Raw genomic sequence first — 23933 nt, 5'->3', positions numbered from 1 at the left:
TGGTGCTGGAGCTTGAGCATCTCAATGATGCCATAAGCTAAACCACGAAGGGCCACCCAAGACAGGAAGGACATGACACAGAGGTCAGACTAAATGAGACCCCTGGGGAAGGTAATGCCAACCCATCCCAGTATTCTTGCCGTGAAAACTAAATGGATCAGTACAACCAGAGACATGTCGGTATACCATTGGAAGATGAGACCCCCAGGTTGGAAGATGGTCAAAATGCTACTGGGGAGGAACAGAGGATGAGCTCAACTAGCCCCAGACGTGATGACGCAGCTAGCTCAAAGCCGAAAGGACAACTAGCGGCTGACGGTGCTGGTGGTGAACAGCGAATCCAATGTTCTAAGGATCAACACACCATTGGAACCTGGAATGTAAGATCTATGAGCCAAGGCAAATTGGATGTGGTTATTGGTGAGATGTCAAGATTAAAGATAGACATTTTGGGCATCAGTGAACTGAAATGGACTGGAATGGGCCACTTCATATCAAATGACCACCAGATCAACTACTGTGGACAAGAGGAACACAGAACAAATGGAGTAGCCTTCATAATTAATTGTAAAGTGGCTAAAGCAGTGCTTGAATAGAATGATCTCAGTTTGAATTCAGGGCAAGCCATCAAACATCACAGAGATCCAAATATGCTCCCCAACCATAGATGCTGAAGAAGCTGAAGTAGAGCAGTTGTATGAGGATCTGCAGCACCTACTGGACAACACGCCTGAAAGAGATGTTATTTTCATCACAGGAGACTGGAATGCTAAGGTGGGCAGTCAGAGGACACCTGGAATTACAGGTAAGCATGGCCTGGGAGAACAAAACAAAGCAGGACATAGGCTGATAGAATTATGCCAAGACAACTCACTCTGGATAACAAACACTCTCTTCCAACAACCTAAGAGATGGCTTTATACATGGACTTCACCAGATGGAAAACACCGAAATCAGATTGACTACATCCTTTGCAGCCAAAGGTGGCGGACACCTATACAGTCAGTAAAAAAAAGACCTGGAGCTGACTGTAGTTCAGATCACAAACTTCTTATTGCACAATTTAGGATCAGACTAAAGAGATTAGGGAAGACCCACAGATCAGCGAGATATGAGCTCACTAATATTCCTAAGGAATATGCAGTGGAGGTGAAGAATAGATTTAAGGGACTGGACTTAGTAGATAGAGTCCCGGAAGAACTATGGACAGAAGTTCACAACATAGTACAGGAGGCGGCAACAAAATATATCCCAGAGAAAGAAAAAACCAAGAAGGCAAAATGGCTGTCTGCTGAGTCACTAGGAGTAGCCCAAGAAAGAAGGAAAGCAAAAGGCAACAGTGATAGGGAGAGATATGCCCAATTAAATGCAAAATTCCAGAGGTTAGCCAGAAGAGATAAATAATTATGTTTAAACAAGCAATGTGTGGAAGTGGAAGAAGACAATAGAATAGGAAGGACAAGAGACCCCTTGCAGAAAATTAGAAACATTGGAGGTAATTTCCAGGCAAAAATGGGTATGATAAAAAACAAAGATGGCAAGGACCTAACAGAAGAAGAAGAGATTAAGAAAAGGGCAAGAATATACAGAAGACCTGTATAGGAAGGATAACAATATCGGGGATAGCTTTGATGGTGTGGTCAGTGAGCTAGAGCCAGACAGCCTGAAGAGTGAGGTTGAATGGGCCTTAAGAAGCATTGCTAATAACAAGTCAGCAGGAGATGACGGCATCCCAGCTGAACTGTTCAAAATCTCGCAACATGATGCTGTCAAGGTAATGCATGCTATATGCCAGCAAATTTGGAAAACACAAGAATGGTCATCAGACTGGAAAAAATCAACTTATATCCCCATACCAAAAAAGGGAAACCCTAAAGAATGTTCAAACTATCAAACAGTGGCACTCATTTCACATGCCAGTAAGGTAATGCTCAAGATCCTGCAAGGTAGACTTCAGCAATTCATGGAGCGAGAATTGCCAGATGTACAAGCTGGGTTTTGAAAAGGCAGAAGAACTAGGGACCAAATTGCCAATATCCACTGGATAATGGAAAAAGCCAGGGAGTTTCAGAAAAACATCTATTTCTGTTTTATTGACTATTCTAAAGCCTTTGACTATGTGGACCACAACAAATTGTGGCAAGTTCTTAGTGGTATAGGGATACCAAGTCATCTTGTCTGCCTCCTGAAGAATCTGTATAACGACCAAGTAGCAACAGTAAGAATAGACCACGGAACAACGGAATGGTTTAATATTGGGAAGGAGTATGGCAGGGTTGTATACTCTCACCCTACCTATTCAACTTGTGCACAGAACACATCATGCAACATGCTGGGCTTGAGGAATCCAAGGCTGGAGTTAAAATCGCTGGAAGAAACATTAACAATCTCAGATATGCAGATAATACCACTTTGATGGCTGAAAGTGAAGAGGAACTGAGGAGCCTTACGATACAGGTGAAAGAAGAAAGTGCAAAAGCTGGCTTGCAGCTAAACCTCAAAAAAAACAAGACTATGGCAACCAGCTTGATTGATAACTGGCAAATAGAGGGAGAAAATGTAGAAGCAGTGAAAGACTTTGTATTTCTAGGTGCAAAGATTACTGCAGATGCTGACTGCAGCCAGGAAATCAGAAGACGCTTAATCCTTGGGAGAAGAACAATGACAAATCTCGATAAAATATTTAGGAGCAGAGACATCACACTGACAACAAAGGTCTGCATAGTTAAAGCAATGGTATTCCTAGTAGTAACATATGGCTGTGAGAGCTGGACCATAAGGAAGGCTGAGGGAATGAAGATCGATACTTTGGAAGTGTGGTGTTGGAGAAAAATTCTGAGAGTGCCTTGGACTGCAAGAAGATCAAACCAGTCCATACTCCAGGAAATAAAGCCAGATTGCTCGCTTGAGGGAATGATATTAAAGGCAAAACTGAAATACTTTGGCCACATAATGAGAAGACAGGACACCCTGGAGAAGATGCTGATGCTAGGGAGAGTGGAAGGCAAAAGGAAGAGGGGCCGACCAAGGGCAAAATGGATAGATGATATTCTAGAAGTGACAGACTCGTCTCTGGGGGAGCTGGGGGTGATGACAACTGACAGGAAGCTCTGGCGTGGGCTGGTCCATGAAGTCACGAAGAGTCAGAAACGACTGAATGAATAAGCAACAATATCAGATATATATCATAGACAGACAGACAGACATTTTTGGACAATTATGGTTTCGGAGTAAATAAGGCAAGCACATAAAAGATTTTTTCTCTCTGATCATATTAAGAAATATAAATAGAAAAACCCAAACAGACATCTTTAATATCCATGCCTATGCGTATATCTAATTCCCATAGTTTTATAAACAGTTCATTTCTCCTTCCTGGCCTGAACTATAACAAAATCTTTAGGCTCTGTTTAGCCCCCTTGAAGTTATTTGGCCTCTGTTGCTTCAGATTCTGTTCTGAACTGGTGATGAAACATTGGCTTTGTGCACTCTTTCAGGCTGTGTTGGGGGATGGGAAAAAAGGTACTTTACAAGCTGCTGGTTGGCACTCGGTGGTCAGCATGTCTGTTGGAGCACAGAGGTGCCTTGACTTGCACAGATGATAGTTTAACTGTTTGTTAAAATGAAATGTTCCAGGACTGGGTAAATTGAAAAAAATGTGCAGAATATGAGAGTTTATTTTAAAAAATAGGAATGAAAATATCTTTAGATTGACTCCAATTTCTCTGCATGTTTGTTTGTGGGGGAGGAATCTCTAGAACCTTTTTCATTTTCACTCCTCTTCCTGGCTTTCTGACGTACAATGGTTCTTTCAACAAAGTCCACTAGCTGTACACGCACAAACACAGAGAGTCAGCTTGGGACAGACTTCAGAACAACCACAAAAGTCTTCATACGATTGAACATTTTGAAGAAGGTATTTCACTTCTGCTAACATGCTGTGCAAAACACCTTTTTCCTATGTTTTCTTCATCCTAATAGTTAATGGAAACCACAAAACTTCTGATTTTTATACCATCCCATTTAATATAAATAGGGTTCTGGAAATTTTCTGAATTATCAAATTAGGCTACAAACCAAAGCATATGGTCACTGCATACTCCTAATAAAAACACAATCACTCAATTCATAAGTGAGCATGACATTTATTTTAAAAAAATCTGAAGGGTATTCAAACACTCAGTAATATTTCCAGCAACTGTGACTTTGCTCAGGATTCATAAATTAATCCTTTGAGTCAGATTTCTTATCACATTGATATTACAGCATTATAGATTGGCTTCCTCTAATCTAGTGCTCTCCAGTGGTGTCAGGACCTGCTCCAAACTGGAAAGAAACATGTTCCTTGGCATGGGATTCTTAGTCCTGTTATCTTTAAAAATTCCAGATGGAATAAGGCTACTGTAGAGGCAAAGTGCAATGCATATGCTGCATCTTAAAATGTTGGAACTATTACTTGGAGTACTATAAAATGAATAATAACTGTTTGTTAAAATGAAATATTCCAGGACTGGGTAAATTGGATAAATGTGCAGAATATGAGAGTTTACTTAAAAAAAAATAGGAATGGAAATATCCTTAGATTAGCTCCAATTTCTCTGTATGTTTGTTTGTGGGGGAGGAATCTCTAAAAGTTTTTTCACTTTTACTCCCCTTCCTGGCTTTCAGAGGTATAATGGTTCTTTCCGTGGATCTCTCAGTGATGAACTTTGCAGAATAAACCATAAAAGAAAAAAAACTATTTACAAAGAACAGGAGACATGAGGGTTGTTTTTTCTTCCTCAGTCACAGTTAGTATTACAAATACTGAAAAGTAGAATAAGAGAAGGAGTGATTGGATTGATGTTTGGACAATGATGGTTTTGGGGTGAATAAGACAAGTGCCCTAACAGTCAGAAATCACACTGAGATGAGGAGTAGGTCTCTAGTGTTTATTACTGCTACATAAAACAGAATCCTAACAAACTGAAGAAGCGTGGGAAAAACCCAGACAGATAAACCCCAAAAGTTAAGGTGGGTCTGATCTGTGTCTCTTTGAATGGCTGCTTAATTCCTCAGTACTATGCATACGTTTTCCCCCCTGGATAGAGGCCCCTTCCAGCTCGCTATCAGTACTCATGACATCAAGCACATAAAAGAATGGAGCTTTTTCTCTCTGATCATATTAAGAAATATAAACAGAAAAACCCAAACAGTTCATACCTGAGTCTAATCAGGCACTGGTATTTCACAATGTCCCTACTTCTAATGAATAACTGCCATGGAAGCATCATGATTAGAACCTAAGTTGGCACCAGCACATATTACATTGTTAATAGGGATCACAGATACCTAATTAAAAGATTTCAAGTGTTATCCTATTAGCTGTGAAATTAGCAGCCTGTAGAACCTCTACAAATCCTTCTTCCAACTAATGAAATTTATTTGTTTATTTAATCACATTTGCAAAATTATATGTATCTTATCTCTAGGTTTTGATTTAGCCTAAATAGATGAATGAATTGCATTATGGATAATTCTAGTATTATTAGGATTATATATTCTCAGTATTTTTTTTTATAAACAATTAGAGTCAGATTTTGTCAGCCCTCCCAGGTAAACTAGACAGGAAACATGACCAGGTAAGCTACCTCTACTTTATTGTTAGGCTACATTAACAGAACCTTGGAAGTCTGAAAGTACAAATCTCCCACCATCCCTCTTTTATCAAATTGTTCTCCTAGGCAGCATCTCTTTCCCTCATCTCCAAGGTTATTCACACATTCTCTCCCTCCCTCCCTCCCTCCCTTCCAAAACAGAACATTGGTTACAGTATCCATGAGCAAGTTCCACTGAACTTTAGGAAGTAATAAATTTAGCTGCATATTCTTGACTCTTCTTCCAAACCGCTAACAGAATGCTAAATTATTTTCATGGAACATGCTTCTTCCCACCATTATCCCTCCAATCAGCAGGATGTCCCAACCATTAGTGTAGACTTTTCAAGAGATTCAGGATGCTGCCATGATTGGAGGAGAGTAGTTATGGCTACAGATAAGTGCTCCTCTCTGCACTGCTGCCCATACCTAAAACTGTTCATAATTCAACCTAGTGCCAAGTGTCTTTCATATCATCAGTTCTCAATTTATTTTTTAACCTACTGTATTTGCTATAGTTTTATTAAATTTATCATCTATATGTGCAATTAGGCATGCAAAAATATTTAAGCATAAGAACTGTATTAGTATATTGTATAGAACCTTGAATGGTCATTGTTCTTGTGTAGAATCTAGGTTTCTTAACTTTGGAGACTTTTTTTTTTTGGTGTTGTTGTTTACATATATACCTGCAGGGATTGTGTCTTTTATATTAGATGACTGGTTCTGGAATTGTACTATTGTAACAATTCATCTGATGTGAAAGTATTAATATAAACAGTACAGTTCATACTGTGAAGGATACCAGCATCACATTACTTTATTGCTAGATTCTGGCAGTTGAATCAGAAGAATCTACAGAGCCTCCAAGAATGAAGCTCACAGGAAAAGCCTTAATCAATCTCCATCATTTTGACTTTGCTTGGCTTCTTCATTAAATCTGAAGTTGAGATGGAGCTTTGTTATAGTTGAATGGATTTTGGTAATGGGTTCAGGACATGAATGCTCATAAACAGAAGGGCATATGGAATTTTAATTCAAGAATTACAATGACCAGATCTTCACAGGTAGATGACTGGCAAATGGATTTCACCCAAAAAGACCACGAGTGAATGAGGAGAAATTATTTGATAGTTGTCTCTAAACTGATTCCTGATGGTCTTCAAAGCCATTACGAATTTCTATTATATGGCCACATTTATAGTACAAAGAAAAAGAAAAAGAATTTACAGGGTATCACATCTTCGGAGCTGCTTATATATTTTCAGAGTTTCTAACCATTATTTCTGTCATTATAGGTTACACTTTGAGTTAATGCAATCTTCTAACCAAGAAACAAAGACTTGTATAGAGAATAAAAAAGGCATTGTAAAAGTTGTTTTTTTATTATTATTATTAATTTATTTAATTTATATTCATCACTTGTGATTTTTTTATAATATTAATTATAACATCAAAGCAAACATAGTTTTATGATCCAAAAAAGAGTTGATGAATATAAAAGAGGAAATATTTGTCACATGACAAATAATATCCAAAATAATAAAATTCTTAAAAGATATGAGGACAGATTCCATATGAAAGGAGCCACTAAATTTTAGACTCAGTGGCCTATTGGCCAAAAATGAATGAATGGCATGGAGTTGAGGAAACATTTACTTTTCTTCATCTTCTTCACTGTAAACTAGTATATATTTGAAAACATGGAGAAAGGATAGAGGCTGTCCCATTTTCCATGTCCAACCATTATTGCATTCCCATTTTGTTTTTTCTTATCCAAAATTCTTAATGTTGAAAAGAAACAGTCATGAATGTTGATATAGAGGTGGAATGAATAATCCAAAATCAGACTTTTTAATTCGGAGTTGGAGCTTTTCCTTGGGAGAGAAAATCTGAACAACCCTATCACTCTAGATCATGTCCCGGGAGTACTGAACTGCATTATGAGCCTTATATACGTGAATTTGTAAATGTTACTCTCTCTGTCCCAATCAAATTCAAACAAGGTAAAGGACCATATTCTTATTGCCATATTGCTGGTAAAGATGAACAACCTGTCAGACAAAAAAAAAACAAAAAACCCTGAATACACAATTTATTACTGAATTTGCAGCTTGTCAAAAGACATTCAGTTTTGGGACTTCCAGGGAAGTATGGCATACTGAAGATGGCTCTGAAAAAGCAGTCAATGACCGTGCAAAAAAGACCAAGGAACTGGTGAGTAGATCAGTTCCTTGGAACCTCTATGGATAAGGGGAGGATGGGAGATTGCCCATGGATGGCTGCCTCTTGTGAGGAGACTTCAGGACAGCAGATTTCTGTGGCTTTGAGCACCAGGAGACAATGGGATTAGCCATCTTGCTTGCAGCTGTGGTGGACACAATTGGCTAGCTCACCCAATAATCTCAAGGGAAATAAAAATAAGTTTAAAAACAGGATACAAAAAACAACAATCTGGAGAGACTCCCCTGGAAAAACACAACAGAATACATGTTAAAGCAATGCCTTCTTACAGCCCAAACCATTATCGCATTGTTTGAGCAGTTGTCTGATATAAAATATAACCTAGACCTGTTGAAAAAAGACTCTGAGACTTTCATTTTTAAACATGACACCAGACTTACTGTCATCATTAAATCAAAGACAGAAGCTATGATAAAGCAAGACATTCCTGATAAATGCTTGGCTAAAGGGCAAGTTGTTAAAGGAAAACAAACTGATAAAAGCAAGCAACATCATAACAATGGTACTAATAAACCCCAACCCTCTCATAAGGCAAAAGGAGGTAACCCACATACTAATTCCACTGTGGGTTCAACTGAGGAACTTTCCTGCAAGCAAAAACACATACTTCAAACACAGCAGGTTGCTCTCTATATCTCCCTGAATAACATCAACACGGGATGTTGGGATTCTAGGAGACCAATTAAAATCTCGTTAGGGCAACTCTTGCATTGTCATCATAGACTGATAGATCTAGATGTTACCAAAAAAAAAAAATAATCAAAGAAATCATATTTCTAGTTTCAGTGCAAAGACAAAGCAACTTTAGTTAAATCTAGTTAAATATATTGTGAATTGTTGAGTAATTGTGGGCACAGATAAATCAAATCATGCCAAATACAGTTATAATTATTACTATCTTCTGTGCCACTTAAATTCTTACATTTAATTAACCCGTATCAGTAATTTGAGGATGGCTAGAACTGTTGAATAGTCTGGTCAAGCTATAAATCTTACTATTCAGGGATGCTTAATTCTTTGAGTTGTAGATTTGATTCAAAGTCAGTTCAATTACATTTATAAATCAAAATCACTTTTTAAATAAATCATAAAGTCAAATGAAATCGAACCATTTCAGTGCTTCAGATCAAGGACTAAAATGATCTTATTTTCCAAATTAATTGAATATGGAATTGGATCAAATCAACAATCTGAATCAAGCTTTTACTTCTGATTGGATTGAAACCAATTAGCTAATGTCTAGAATTTATTATCTTAAAGCCATATTTTTTTTATTACTGTTTAATTCAATAGGTAACAAAACTCCTGTTTTTTAGCATCTAAGGACATCATACTAGTTGACAACAACTACTTTAATCTCCCTACACACAAGGCACTTATTCCACCACAATTAAATTCACAGTACTGCTGTTATAATTTGGTTTATTTTACTCATATCTGCCTAGAATCAGGCAGATTTGAATCAGTCATTTTGACATTCTAGCAGACAATTTCTAACACTGAACTGAAAGCTACCATCCAATAGGGATATTTTATGGAGTATTCTAAGCACACGTAGCAAAGAAGGTAGCGAACAAGTTCATAAATGTTGCAGTCAAATTTGTAGTTCATAGTAGGATACTGCTGCTCATCTTGCTGACTGCCCACATCTTGTTTTAGAGTAATTATCTGAGACAGATAAGATCTCAGAGTGGTTACTTCAGAAGTATGCCTTATGTTAATCATGTGATGTTATCAAATACTGACAGATCAGTTACAAAGGAGTAAGGATCAGCACTTATTTGCAGTCACTGTTTTGTTCTTGATGCACTGTAGGAAGACTGTTAAGTTGGTAAGAAAGAAGCTTAAGTTTTAGAGTGTTAAGTACTAAGATTTCAAGTAAAACTAGAATGATCCAAATGTGTTGATTTACTTTGAGTTTAACTAGTTAACACTTTTATTTCTCAACAGTAAAGCCAAAATAAATATTATAAACAATAATTTCTTAATTTGGGTATTCCAATTCTTTGTTCTAGCTCCTTGAAAATAGCTGGTATCTACCTTAAGAATGCTTTTTCATGTCTGTAAATCTACAGATTTGGAGTAAATCAAGTCTGCTTTTGGAGATATTTTTGAGCTTGATGATACATGGCAGAAAGGGAAGCATTTTATTATTTATTCATTTATACTGTATTTTTAATTCAGAAAATCATCACCAAGGTGACAGTGTTAAATAGGAAAAAGTCATCATTAATTCAGGAATCTGGCTGAAAGAATGTACACTGCACTATATACATGCTATGTTGGCTGTTGAGGGTTTTCCTGAAGTGTTTCCCTTAAGCAACAAAAAATTAAATTAATCAGTACAAGAATATTTGTGTAACTCTGTAAGTCTGGAAGGATGGAAAGGGATTTAAGCATATTCTTCTAAATTAATGTGTGTCTGTCTTTATACTTCTTCAACTTTGATAGGGGTGTAGTTTGAAACAGATATTTTTGCATTGATCCTTTTTTTTAAGATAACAAATTGCTTTGTTGCCAACAAATTTCTAAATAGTTTGTAACCAAGGGTATTTGAAACCATACATCTTACCACTTACTTCACTGATCAGCATACATATGCTTCATGTTCTTGATAGTGAAAGTTTGTTTGTACTTAATTTTATTGGAGAAACATTTTATCGGTGCCACTTGATTCCTAATCCTCACAGCCATTTAAATTTCTGCAGTTCTGCAATTAATTCAGAGCCCAAGCAGATTCCCTGAACATTTCAAGCAATTCTACATTGCAGCCTAAACTGCTTCTCTCCCATGCTGTTCCCAGCTGTTTCTGGAGATGACTTTAAAAATTCCAGCCTGGATTGCAGTGAGTTGGCAATGGGATTGGGTTGATGTTCAGTCCTGATTATGGTCACCACAGGCCCTGACTGACCATTTTTCACTTCTTGCCTTTCCATCTATTGCAGGGAAGGCAAGCCTCACTGGCTGGCCTCCGTGTGTGAATCGGCCTCCTGGTGTCTGCTTTTGGGGGGGATTTTTTTCCTCTTCAGTAGTCTCTGTTCTTTTCCTTTGCTTTCCCAGATGTTTATATACATGCACCTCCTTCCCCATATTCTTCTTTGACACTAATACAGACCCTTTATTTTTATCTTTATTGTACTATCATTGCTCTGATGCCACAATAATCAAAGCAAAGGAGACAGATTATTCTTTCATTAATGATCAAACATAAGATTTTAAAAAAAAAATATTTGAGAAAAGGCAGCTGATGATCCAAAGAGGAGGAAGTGCCACACTTTTAGCCAATTGGAATTGGGCTGTCACTAGATAAGAAGGAAATGTGCAGATCATCTGCTCAGGAGGTCTTAATGCAGCTTAGAATGGGGAAAAAAAGAGCTTCAAAACAGGGACAGAGTGTGCAATTATGATGGGTTGGGAGGGGATGGATGATTATGCCATCTATTCATGCTTTCAAGTGAGTGGGTGACCCATACTGGTGATAAGTGAAGGTCTTTCAGGGAGTGTGCAACAAAATCTAAGACCAAATACAAATCTCTATCTACAATATTTATTTAGTTTGCCTGTACACATCTTATTCATGTCATCCATCTCAAGTTACTTCCAAGCACTTATTTAATACATAGCCTCCCTAGGACAATCAGACAAAATAAGGTAGAGCTTGGTATCAAAATAGCAATATCTAGCCAAAACCACTTAAAGATGCTTGCACACTGATTTCATGTGGATGTTAAATGGGAAATACGTAACCATAGATTACAATCTGTAATCAGTGCCACATTTTGAGAACATTTTTTCCGTTAAAGAATATAAGAATAAGTTAATATAACTGTGTATGATTATCCAATTCAAAGAAGTGACCCAGAAAGACAGCATGATTAATGCATCAAAATCCATTGAAAGGTCCACAGCAACAGCCAGCTACTCCCTGGCTGTCACTAGGAAGTTCAGAGACCAACCAAAAGAGAGAGGTCCTGAGGCTAGTTCATCTAAATAAAAATTCCAGGCTATACATGGTTTCATGGATTCATCTCAAACCAGCATGTGGCCATGTAGAATAACTTTATAACTTTTAATGTGGCTTGAAACGTTTTCTCACATTTTCTCATTGATAACATTAATTTAATATACTTACCATTCATACAATATACTGAAAATACTGTTGCCATTCCAAACTAAAGATACAATTACTTTATCAGATTTTTTGTTTCTTTAGACTATTTGCTATTTGCTATTTCCCTTGACATAATATAGAATTTCTGCTGTTGATTTTTTTTTATTATTGCTAGTCAAATCGGCTATTTATGATAAATTCTAATAATATTATTCATGTTTCAGGCTACAGTATCCATTTATTTCATTTAGTAGTTAATGGAAAATAAATTAAGCTAACTTTAAATTTAAAACAACAACAACAACAACAACCTGTGGTTTAGAAGGGTTGTTCCTGAACCAGGAAGTCCACAAGAAATAAATAAGCACATTCTTTTTGTTCCTGGCAAATATGAAGAAACACTGTAGGAAGATGGCACAATATGAATGAAGAAAGACTTTTCACATTATTGTTCTTGGAATGTTAACATTTTGCTGCCATTATAGTAATAAATGAAATTCTGAAGAGAGTGGAAGGCTGTTCTCTAGAACCTTCTCTTATCCTACGCTCAACTTAGATAAGGGACATAATCATTTTTAGAAGAAATATGCTACATTTACTAAATCAGGATCCAACACAATATATTTGAAGTAACTTTGGATATGTTGAGGGACGCAGTGGCGCTGCAGGTTAAACTGCTGAGCTGCTGAGCTTGCCGATCAGAAGGTCCCCAGTTCAAATCTGTGTGATGGGGTGAGCTCCCATTGCTAGTCCCAGCTCCTGCCAACCTAGCAGTTCGAAAACATGCAAATGTGAGTAGATTAATAGGTACTGCTTTGGCGGGCAGGTAACAGTGTTCCGTGTAGTCATGCTGGCCACATGACCACGGAAGTGTCTACGGACAAACGCCGGCTCTTTAGCTTTGAAACGGAGATGAGCACTGCCCCCTAGAGTCGGATATGACTGGACTTAATGTCAAGGGAAACCTTTACCTTTACCTTGGATATGTTAATATTGGAAAGGAAGAGAAGAACAAATATCAGTTGCTCAGTCTTCCTATTCCTTTGCATTCCACGTTCATTGCTTGTTCAATTATTAATGCTGCTTGTATGCCACCCCTTCCTGCAGGCTCTAGGTATCTAACAATATAAACAAATAAAATATGCCAAGAAAGCCTAAAAGCCCCAACATATGCACATACCTCTTAAAACAGTTTTCATAAAAAAGAAATAGACAGCATGAGATAGGATATTTTTTCTGTCTTTTTTTTTTACTTATTTACTTGAATATGTGCTTTTATCAGCCTGCTTCATCATGTTCTCCAGTTGTGTTGAACTACAATCCCAATCACTCTAACTCAGTAAGGCAGATTGGAAAAAGCTGTTCTGTATATAGATATCCTATCACAGTTGGCTATGTATAACCAAGCAATTACATATAGTCTTATGGACATCTATGGTGTTTCTACAGACCAGGAAAGTTTTACAACTAAGCCCTGATCTAGATAAATTCAGTTAGTTTAGTATCTTCCTGTGCTACTGATACACCAATATCACCCTATACTGCTGTAGGCACATGTTGATTAAGAATGGGATGAGATTTCAAATTAATTTAGCTTAGACCAATGAAGGTAAATCATGAGGCAATAATTAGTGGTGGCAAGTTGTGAAACTACAAGTGGAACTGGGATGTGATACACAGAAAAGAATATTATGTTTCTTTTCTGTGTATCATAACCAGTGATGGTCTATCACTAGGCACATTTAGTTGTTTTGTTATTTAAACATTAATAAATAAATAGATCATTATTTAATTTACATTGCTAAAAATGGCCACCAGCCCCACATATGGCCACATATTGATTCTATGTATTTTGCCACCATTAAAGTATAGCCACAAATAATACTTTCAGTTAACAATTTTTTTTGACCAAAGAACATTTAGAATAGATGAAAACAAATTTAAGTACAGTGCCTACAGTTTCTGTAAGCACTGTACTTAAAAAAGAAGCTAATAAAGCAATAGCAATAAAACTGAGCAATATAAAAGAAACAGTTGTATAGCATAATAAAACCAAAATCACCACAAGCAGCAATGCAAAAGGTTTATGAATATAAACAGTTCCTAAAATTTACAGAAGTTAAAAAAATGTTGTAAAAATGCTCTGTGCTGTGCCACATTACAATTGTGTCATTCGTAGGTTATACTGAAGTGTGCTTCCCTTGCATTGATTTCACTTGGCTGAATTTATGTGTGTGACTCCAGAATCAGGGAAGATGTAAAGTGTCAATAAGTGTGGGAGAAATTATTTTTTCAGGTTACATAGCAGAATTGTTTATGGTTTTAGACATTATGTCCAGCTTTTAGATCTGGACTAGAAAATGTCTAGAAGCCAATCCTGGACATATGAATGGTCATTCTCCATTCAGACTGTTTCTAAAGGCATCCCTAATATATTAAAATAATCAAAACATGGTTTCAGAGCATGAATAGTTGTTGCATTAGCATATATTGCTTAAATTGGTTTGTTTGTGATATACCAGAAAAGGTGCTTTGAGCCCAACAGCACTTTCACATCAGTTAGACAAAATGAATATCCAGAATCAATCTTCAATCTTGTCTAGACCTTCTCTTTCTCCAAGTCAGAACATCAACTTCTTCAGTTAGGTTTCATTCATATTGGTTTTATAGTTAAAAATAGCTAATGAAGGACAGGAGAATCAGATCATGCATGGTACTGGGAAGGAAATTTCCCTCTTATCCTGCTTTCTCATGTTAAATCCACCTATTCCATTACAAGAGCAATAGGTGAATGAATAAGATAACAAATGACTCTTAACCTATAGCAGTCTGATTTAGCAATTCTATTCTAAGCATTCATCTAATACTTGTTTGTTAATTTGTTTTAATTTCATTAGTGCCTGACTTCAGACTGTCGAAATGGCAATTGATACAGTAAAAAAAGAAAAGTTATTAAACAACTCACAGGAAACCTGGAGTTTTTAAGGATAATTCCAGAAAGAAGCCAATGTGTGATAAGCATGTTCAGTGACAATATTGACTGTAGGGTAAAACAGAAAAATCAGTGGGAATAAGAATAAAATGGAATAGTCATAAAGAAGGCAAGGCAAGGCAAGGCAAGGCAAGGCAAGGCAAGGCAAGGCAAGGCAAGGCAAGGCAAGGCAAGGCAAGGCAAGGCAAGGCAAGGCAAGGCAGATATGGATACTAAGAAAGAGAGAGAGAGATGACCTCACTGTCAGTTACTAGTTTACTTTATAAGCCCTGGAACAGAACTGAGTACTGCCTGAAAATATCAGCTGAGAAATACAAGATGAGGTACTATATGTGGGTGCAAATACACACCCCTAAAAACAAACACCAAAAGTTACAGCAAAGATAACTCTTTTGTTTTTCTAGTTCAGCTGTTACTTAATTGTTTTTTTTTCTTTTAAGTAATTGTGCTATTGCAATTTCAAAAAGCGTATGCATTTTTAGTACTATGTATCACAAGTGTTTTGCTCATCCAAAGAAAGTATGCCATTTAGCAAGGTGAAGCTCAATATTAGAAATGTATGCATCATAAGTTATGATGTCTGACTGACAATGTTAATGTGACTGAAACTGTTTCTGAAATATTAATTCAAAGCTATGTTTCAGGGAACATATTTCAAGAACTATGCTCAGTTCTTGCAGTCAACACAATCAGGTGCAGACTGTGGCTCAGACCATGAACTGCTGATGGCCAAGATCAAAGTCAAACTCTGTACCATCAAGAGGACAACATCACCAAAAAAATTTGACATCACCAAAACTCCTTCCACATATGCAATTGAAGTTAAAAATAGGTTTGAAGTTCTAGACACTGCTGAGAAAATGCCTGATGAACTACAGCAAGAAGTTAAATCGATTATCATTGGCACTGCAGTTGATTACATACCATGCAAGAAGGTAGAGAAAAGGTGTAGATGGCTCTCAGAGAATACGATCTGAATAGCTGAAAGGAGAAAGGCAGCTAAAGCAGTGGGCAATCATGAAGAAGTAAGAAGATTGAATGCTGACTTCCAAAGGACAGCAAGGAAAGATAGTGAAGTTTACTGGGATAACTGTTGCAAACAATCAGAGGAAGATTATACAAAAGTACACACTAGGAATGCTTTTGCACTAATCAAAAAGATTTGGGCACCATTCAAGGCTTGCAAAGGTATCATCAAGGATAAGCAGGGGAAAGAATTCTCTGACCAACCAGATGTCAAGAATAGATGGCAAGAATATGCGGAAGAGCTGTATGCTACTAGTATAGAGGAGCAACATCAAAGAGAGGAGGATAAAGAAACAGAATTAGAACCAGCCATTCTTGATGATGAAGTCAAGTGGGCAATGAACCAACTGCCAAGCAACAAGGCCCCAGGAGTTGACAACATCCTTGCAGAATTGCTAAGACCAGTACCAACTGCAATTATCAGAGCTCTGTGCCAGAAAATTTGGGAAACCAACACATGGTCCCATAATTGGAAACAATCACTGTTTATTCCATTGCCAAAAAAAGGGGGATTCAAAGGAGTGTTTCAAATACCACACTGTTGCTCTGTCTCATATCTCATGCTAGCAAAATTATACTGAAAATCATACAACAACGCCTGGCTTTGGTCATTGAAAGGGAACTGCCAGGTGTCGAAGCTGGTTTCAGATGGGGTTGTGGCACCCATGATCACACTGAAAATATACAATGGATAATGGAAAAATGTCATGAATTTCAAAAGAACATTTATATGTGCTTCATCAACTACTGGAAAGCTTTTGACTGACCATGAAAAACTATGGAGAGCCCTAGCAGATCTTGGGGTGCCACTACATTTGGTGAAGTTGGTAAAAGCACTGTATGTAAATCAGGAAGCCACTGTAAAAACTCAATATGGAGACACTGATTGGTTCAAGATTGAGAAAGGTGTGCAACAGGGTTGCATTCTGTCACCTTTCTTATTCAACTTGTATGCCAAAGTGATCATCAGGAAACTGGAGCTAGACAAATAAAAAAATTGGGGTAAAAATTGGTGGAAGAATCATTGATAACCTTCAATATGTGGATGATACAACCCTCCTCTCAGAAAACCAGGAAGTCCTAAAGCACCTAATCATGAGACTCAAAGAAGAAAGTGAAAACTTTGGCCTCTTTCTGAATATCAAAAAGGCCAAACCCATGAAAACTGCAAGGAATGGAAACATCAAAGTAGTAATTGATGGAGAGAATGTGGAATATATGGAAGAATTCACCTTTTTAGGATCACTGGTCAATCAGAATGGTGAATGCAGTCAAGAAATTAAACACCATATCATGCTGGGTCACACAGCAATGATGAGTATGAATCAAATTTGGAAAAACAAGGATGTTAGCTTGACAACTAAGTGTTTGTTGTTTATTTGTTCAGTCACTTCTGACTCTTCGTGACTTCATGGACAAGCCAACGCCAGAGCTTCCTGTCGGTCAACACCCCCAGCTTCCCAAGGGACAAGTCCGTCACCTCTAGAATATCATCTATCCATCTTGCCCTTGGTCAGCCCCTCTTCCTTTTGCCTTCCACTCTCCCTAGCATCAGCATCTTCTCCAGGGTGTCCTGTCTTCTCATTATGTGGCCAAAGTATTTCAGTTTTGCCTTTAGTATTATTCCCTCAAGTGAGCAGTCTGGCTTTATTTCCTGGAGGATGGACTGGTTTGATCTTCTTGCAGTCCAAGGCACTCTCAGAATTTTCCTCCAACACCACAGTTCCAAAGCATCTATCTTCCTTCGCTCAGCCTTCCTTATGGTCCAGCTCTCGCAGCCATACGTTACTACGGGGAACACCATTGCTTTAACTATGCAGACCTTTGTTGTCAGTGTGATGTCTCTGCTCTTAACTATTTTATCGAGATTTGTCATTGCTCTTCTCCCAAGGATTAAGTGTCTTCTGATTTCCTGACTGCAGTCAGCATCTGCAGAAATCTTTGCACCTAGAAATACAAAGTCTTTCACTGCTTCTACATTTTCTCCCTCTATTTGCCAGTTATCAATCAAGCTGGTTGCCATAGTCTTGTTTTTTTTTTAGATTTAGCTGCAAGCCAGCTTTTGCACTTTCTTCTTTCACCTTGATCATAAGGCTCCTCAGTTCCTCTTCGCTTTCAGCCATCAAAGTGGTATCATCTGCATATCTGAGATTTTTAATGTTTCTTCCAGCGATTTTAACTCCAGCCTTGGATTCCTCAAGCCCAGCACATCTCATGATGTGTTCTGCATACAAGTTGAATAGGTACGGTGAGAGTATAAAGCCCTGCCGTACTCCTTTCCCAATCTTAAACCAGTCCGTTGTTCCATGGTCTGTTCTTACTGTTGCTACTTGGTCGTTACACAGATTCTTCAGGAGGCAGAAAAGATGACTTGGTATCCCCATACCGCTAAGAACTTGCCACAATTTGTTATGGTCCACACAGTCAAAGGCTTTAGAATAGTCAATAAAACAGAAATAGATGTTTTTTCTGAAACTCCCTGGCTTTTTCCATTATCCAGCGGATATTGGCAATTTGGTCCCTAGTTCCTGTGCCTTTTCTAAACCCAGCTTGTACATCTGGCAATTCTCGCTCCATGAATTGCTGAAGTCTACCTTGCAGGATCTTCAGCATTACCTTACTGGCATGTGAAATGAGTGCCACTGTTCGATAGTTTGAACATTCTTTAGGGTTTCCCTTTTTTGGTATGGGGATAGAAGTTGATTTTTTTCCAATCTGATGGCCATTCTTGTGTTTTCCAAATTTGCTGGCTGTCATGAGTGCCGTTGAGCTGAAGACATCAGCGCAATGGCACACATGACAATAACGAGGAAACAGGGGAAGGGGCTCAAGATAAGCAGCCATCAACTCACAAAGAAGAAAGAAGAAGATACAATGGCTAAGCGGATCGCAAGGCACACCCAAGCTGTTAGCGCTAGCGCAACGGAGATTGCCCAGCTGACAGCAATCACCGGATGAATAAGGAAACCGATGATGGGCGATCCCGGAGCGCCAGCGGGGCCTCGCAACCCCTCACCTACCGGCAAGACAGCATGTTGGACAAAGGGGGGGTGACATAACCTCGAGTGAGGGGGCGCTGACCGGCGCGGGGTATTTAAACCCCGCACTGGCGCGCTCCTGTCACTCTCAGCTTTTTTCTACAACTGGCACTACGCTATGAATAAACCAGAGCCTGCTTCAACTGAACCAGTGTCTGTGTATTACTCGGCGGTAGGCAGTGCATGACACTGGCATATAGCATGCATTACCTTGACAGCATCATCTTGCGAGATTTTGAACAGTTCAGCTGGTATGCCGTCATCTCCTGCTGCCTTGTTATTAGCAATGCTTCTTAAGGCCCATTCAACCTCACTCTTCAGGCTGTCTGGCTCTAGCTCACTGACCACACTGTCAAAGCTATCCCCGATATTGTTATCCTTCCTATACAGGTCTTCCCTATATTCTTGCCACCTTTTCTTGATCTCTTCTTCTTCTGTTAGGTCCTTGCCATCTTTGTTTTTGATCATACCCATTTTTGCCTGGAATTCACCTCTAAAGTTTCTAATTTTCTGGAAGGGGTCTCTTGTCCTTCCTATTCTATTGTCTTTTTCCACTTCTGCACATTGCTTGTTTGAAAATAATTCCTTATCTCTTCTGGCTAAGCTCTGGAAGTTTGCATTTAATTGGGCATATCTCCCCCTATCACTATTGCCTGTTGCTTTCCTTTTTTCTTGGGCTACTTCTAGTGTCTCAGCAGACAGCCATTTTGCCTTCTTGGTTTTCTCTTTCTTTGGGATGTATTTGGTTGCCGCCTCTTGAACAATGTTGCGAACCTCTGTCCATAGTTCTTCTGGGATCCTATCTACTAAGTCCAGTCCCTTAAATCTATTCTTCACCTCCACTGCATATTCCTTAGGAATATTAGTGAGCTCATATCTAGCTGATCTGTGGGTTTTCCCTAATCTCTTTAGTCTGATCCTAAATTGTGCAAAAAGAAGTTTGTGATCTGAACTACATTCAGCTCCAGGTCTTGTTTTTACCGACTGTATAGATGTCCACCACCTGTGGCTGCAAAGGATGTAGTCAATCTGATTTTGGTGTTGTCCATCTGGTGAAGTCCATGTATAAAGCTGTCTCTTAGGTTGTTGGAAGAGAGTGTTTGTTATGCAGAGTGAGTTGTCTTGGCAAAATTCCAGGTGTCATTTGACTGCCCCCCTTAGCTTTCCAGTCTCCCGTGATGAAAATAACATCTCTTTTAGGAGTGTTGTCCAGTATGTGCAGCAGATCCTCATAGAACTGCTCTACTTCAGCTTCTTCAGCATCTGTGATTGGGGCGTATATTGGGATCACTGTGATGTTAGATGGCTTGCCTTGAATTAGAATTGAGATCATTCTATCATTTTTTGGATTGTATCCAAGCACTGCTTTAGCCACTTTACAATTAATTATGAAGGCTACTCCATTTCTTCTGTGGTCCTCTTGTCCACAGCAGTAGATCTGGTTGTCATCTGATGTGAAGTGGCCTGTGAAGTGGCCCATTGCAGTCCATTTCAGTTCACTGACACCCAAAATGTCTATCTTTAATCTTGACATCTCACCAATAACCACATCCAATTTATCCTGGCTCACAGATCTTACATTCCAGGTTCCAATGGTGTGTTGATCCTTAGAACATCGGATTCACCGTTCACTACCAGCACTGTCGGCCACTAGCCGTCCTTTCGTCTTTGAGCTAGCTGCATCATCACATCTGGTGCTGTTGAACTCATCCTCTGTTCCTCCCCAGTAGCATTTTGACCATCTTCCGACCTGGGAGTCTCATCATCCGATGGTATACCAACCTATCTCTGGTTGTACTGATCCATTTAATTTTCATGGCATAAATACTGGGGTTGGTTGCCATTACCTTCCCCAGGGATCGCATTTAGTCTGACCTCTCTGTCATGACCTTCCCGTCTTGGGTGGCCCTTCACAGTTTAGCTCATGGCATCATTGAGGTGCTCAAGCTCCAGCACCACGACAAGGCAATGATCCTTTGCTGAAGGACAACTAAGTGTAGAGTAGTCCAAACTATTGTGTTCCCCATAACTACATATGGCTGTGAAAGTTAGTGGGGAAAATAGGAGGAGGAAGGAGTATTTGGTATGTTCACCACCTTGAGTTATTTTGAGTTTAAGTCTTACCCTTCCCACCACAAAAATTTTAATATAGACAGAGTCTATTACAGATACCAAGACCAGTTATACTGAGAGCAGAATAGCATCCTTTACTGGACCTTAGAGTAATACTCTAGTTTAACAAAGCACAGAGAAGAGCATATGACATCCCTGTGACCCACAGAACTTTGTCATTACTTTTCACAACCATCTCCCACAGCATTCACCACCCAAGGCACCCAAGGCACCACCCTACACTCTACCTAAAGCTGGGTCCAGTCCTGAGGTTTTCTAAAATTCCCTGCTATTCTGTTAACTCATAAGTTGCTGTTGCCTAACTAAATGAAAACATGGGGGTGTGGGCAAGCCAAAGAGAAGATAAAATTTGCAAAATGCTCCTTAAAATCTCAGTCAGCTCTCAAAAGCCAAGCAGCCTCTGAAATCACCTGGAATAGGCCCATAGTTTTCTTCCTTCAATTTTATAAACTCTGTGGCCAAGCTTTGGGCCAGTTTTCATGCTCAGGAGATGAGCAAATTCAATCCTGTCTGTGAGTCACAAGGGAAATGATTTTCTCTGTCATATAACACCCACACGTTGATGATTTGTTTGAAGCCTATAGTGTTCTTTTGGTTAGTGTACAAGGCACAAGTCTGGATGTAGAATGGCTTAAAATAATCTTATCTTAGTAGGTAGGAGCTCAATATTTAGAAATTAAGTTTACTGCATTTTCCTGCAAGTTACTTGCTCAGTTGAAAGAAGATGCCAGCCGTGTGTGTGTACTGTATACAGTATATACACTTACCTTTGCTGGTTTGAAATCTTTTTTTCTTAATAGCAGTATAAAGCTGTTTGAACACAGCTCCTGGGAAAACCACACTTGTAAAGTCCAGAGTACTTATTTTGGGGGGAATAACTGGCATCCATTACTGTCTCAAGAAAGGGTAAGCAAATGTTACAGAACTTGCTGTTGTTCCATCATTAACAACGCATACCTTTAAGCAGTAAATTTATAGGTAATCCTTGCTTTAAACATTAAATTAAATTATGTTTGGCTGAAAGAATAAAATCAAATTTTCATGAAATGATGCCATTTACATGCAGTGGGTTTGATTAATCCACTTTCCCTTTTTATAGGAACAATACCAAAATGAAGGAAGAGAAAAATGGAACATAATTACATTTTGAAATCATTAACATTTTCTTTAACAAATGCAATGGTCTATAAATATTAAAACCTTATAAATTTAGTGATGATCAATTAACTGTTAACTTTTTGTGCCACAATGAATATGCTCATGAGAATTTGTATAGAATAGTGAGAGAGACAGAAAAAGAGAGATAGTACTTTTCAACATTATTCATTAACTTGAATAAATGTATGTCAATATTAAATCAAAGGATGCTTGCTAGTTAATTTATGATTAAAAGTTATGAATGTGGATTACATAATTTAAAATGGAATATTTTTTTATTATTATTCAAGGAACAAAGAAAAGGGCATTTTCCTAATTTTCATAGATATACATTTTATGGCTTAAAACTGTAGATATAAAAATAAATAATCTTACTCAATTATTAATAATATTTTAAATATTGTTACAAAATAATAATTTAAAATTAAAATTAACTACATGAATTAAAATGAATTTAATTTACAAACAAATTAAAACCTATAATTACAAGGTAAGGTAAAGGTAAAGGTTTCCCTTGACATTAAGTCAAGTCGTGTCCAACTGTAGGGGGTGGTGCTCATTTCCGTTTCAAAGCCGAAGAGCCAGCATTTGTCTGTAGACACTTCCGTGGTCATGTGGCCAGCATGACTAAACGGAACGATGTTACCTGCCCGCCGAAGCGGTACCTATTAATCTACTCACATTGGCATGTTTTCTAACTGCTAGGTTGGCAGGAGCTGGGACTAGCAACGGGAGCTCACCCCATCACGTGGATTCGAATCGCTGACCTTCTGATCGGCAAGCTCAGCAGCTCAATGGTCCCTTCATTATAATTACAAAGGACAGGTTAAATGGTGTCAAGATTAGGATTCTTTTCCATTAATGAAACTGCGAGAAAGGGATTCAGAGCAAACATTAGGATGTGGTGCCAAAATGAGTTTCAGAAGCAAATTTCAAAAGAGGGCAGATAGTCTGATTCTGGGGTCTTATCTGATGCAGTATTAACAGCAAATGCAAGACATTTCTCTCTTTCTCCCTCTCACGCACACAAAACCTCCAACACACAAAGAGACACATATGTTGACTGATAATCAAATCTTATTATTTTCAGTGGAATGTAACTCCAAAATAAATGTGCAAATTATTGCTGTCTCATAAATATTAACACTAATATCTACTAAATTAAGTAGAGTTATTCTTCCATGTGCCTTAATGTTGGTTTGCCAGTGCAAATAGTTTATATATAGTGAAATTTATATGAGCTATCATCTTTTAAAAACTATTCTCTGTCCATAGTCTCAAATAAATATATTTGTATGGAATGGTGCAGGTTGATCTAGTTTCATTATTTACCAGTTCTGAGGTAAAATATGGGGCATTTGCATCAGCTAGTGGTTATTCCCATTTCATCAGGTTTGTTTTTCCAGCTTGTTCCTATAAAAATAGTTAGGATTTAGAAAACGTTTATCACATATACATTCCACTTGTTTATATATTGATAGAATAAAATATGCATTACTATTTTGGGGGAAAAATCATTATAATGTAGAATATTTAAATATATTTGTTCAATGGAATAAAATTTGATAAATTATGATAACTTGAAAATAGAGCAC

General features: G+C 38.0%; 3 pseudogenes; 2 read left to right on the top strand and 1 right to left on the bottom strand.

Moving 5' to 3' along the window:
- Positions 1 to 227: 227 nt before the first annotated feature.
- On the top strand, positions 228 to 1089 carry LOC134501879 (craniofacial development protein 2-like; annotated as a pseudogene).
- Positions 1090 to 1455: 366 nt separating this feature from the next.
- LOC134501881 (uncharacterized) lies at positions 1456 to 2131 on the top strand (annotated as a pseudogene).
- Positions 2132 to 18417: 16286 nt separating this feature from the next.
- On the bottom strand, positions 18418 to 19578 carry LOC134501882 (uncharacterized; annotated as a pseudogene).
- Between the last annotated feature and the right edge of the window lie 4355 nt (positions 19579 to 23933).

This window comes from Candoia aspera, chromosome 8, assembly GCF_035149785.1.
Source record: "Candoia aspera isolate rCanAsp1 chromosome 8, rCanAsp1.hap2, whole genome shotgun sequence".
NCBI classification, from domain to species: domain Eukaryota; kingdom Metazoa; phylum Chordata; class Lepidosauria; order Squamata; family Boidae; genus Candoia; species Candoia aspera.
Note: the sequence above shows the minus strand (reverse complement) of the source record. Positions and strands in the feature narration are given on the sequence as shown.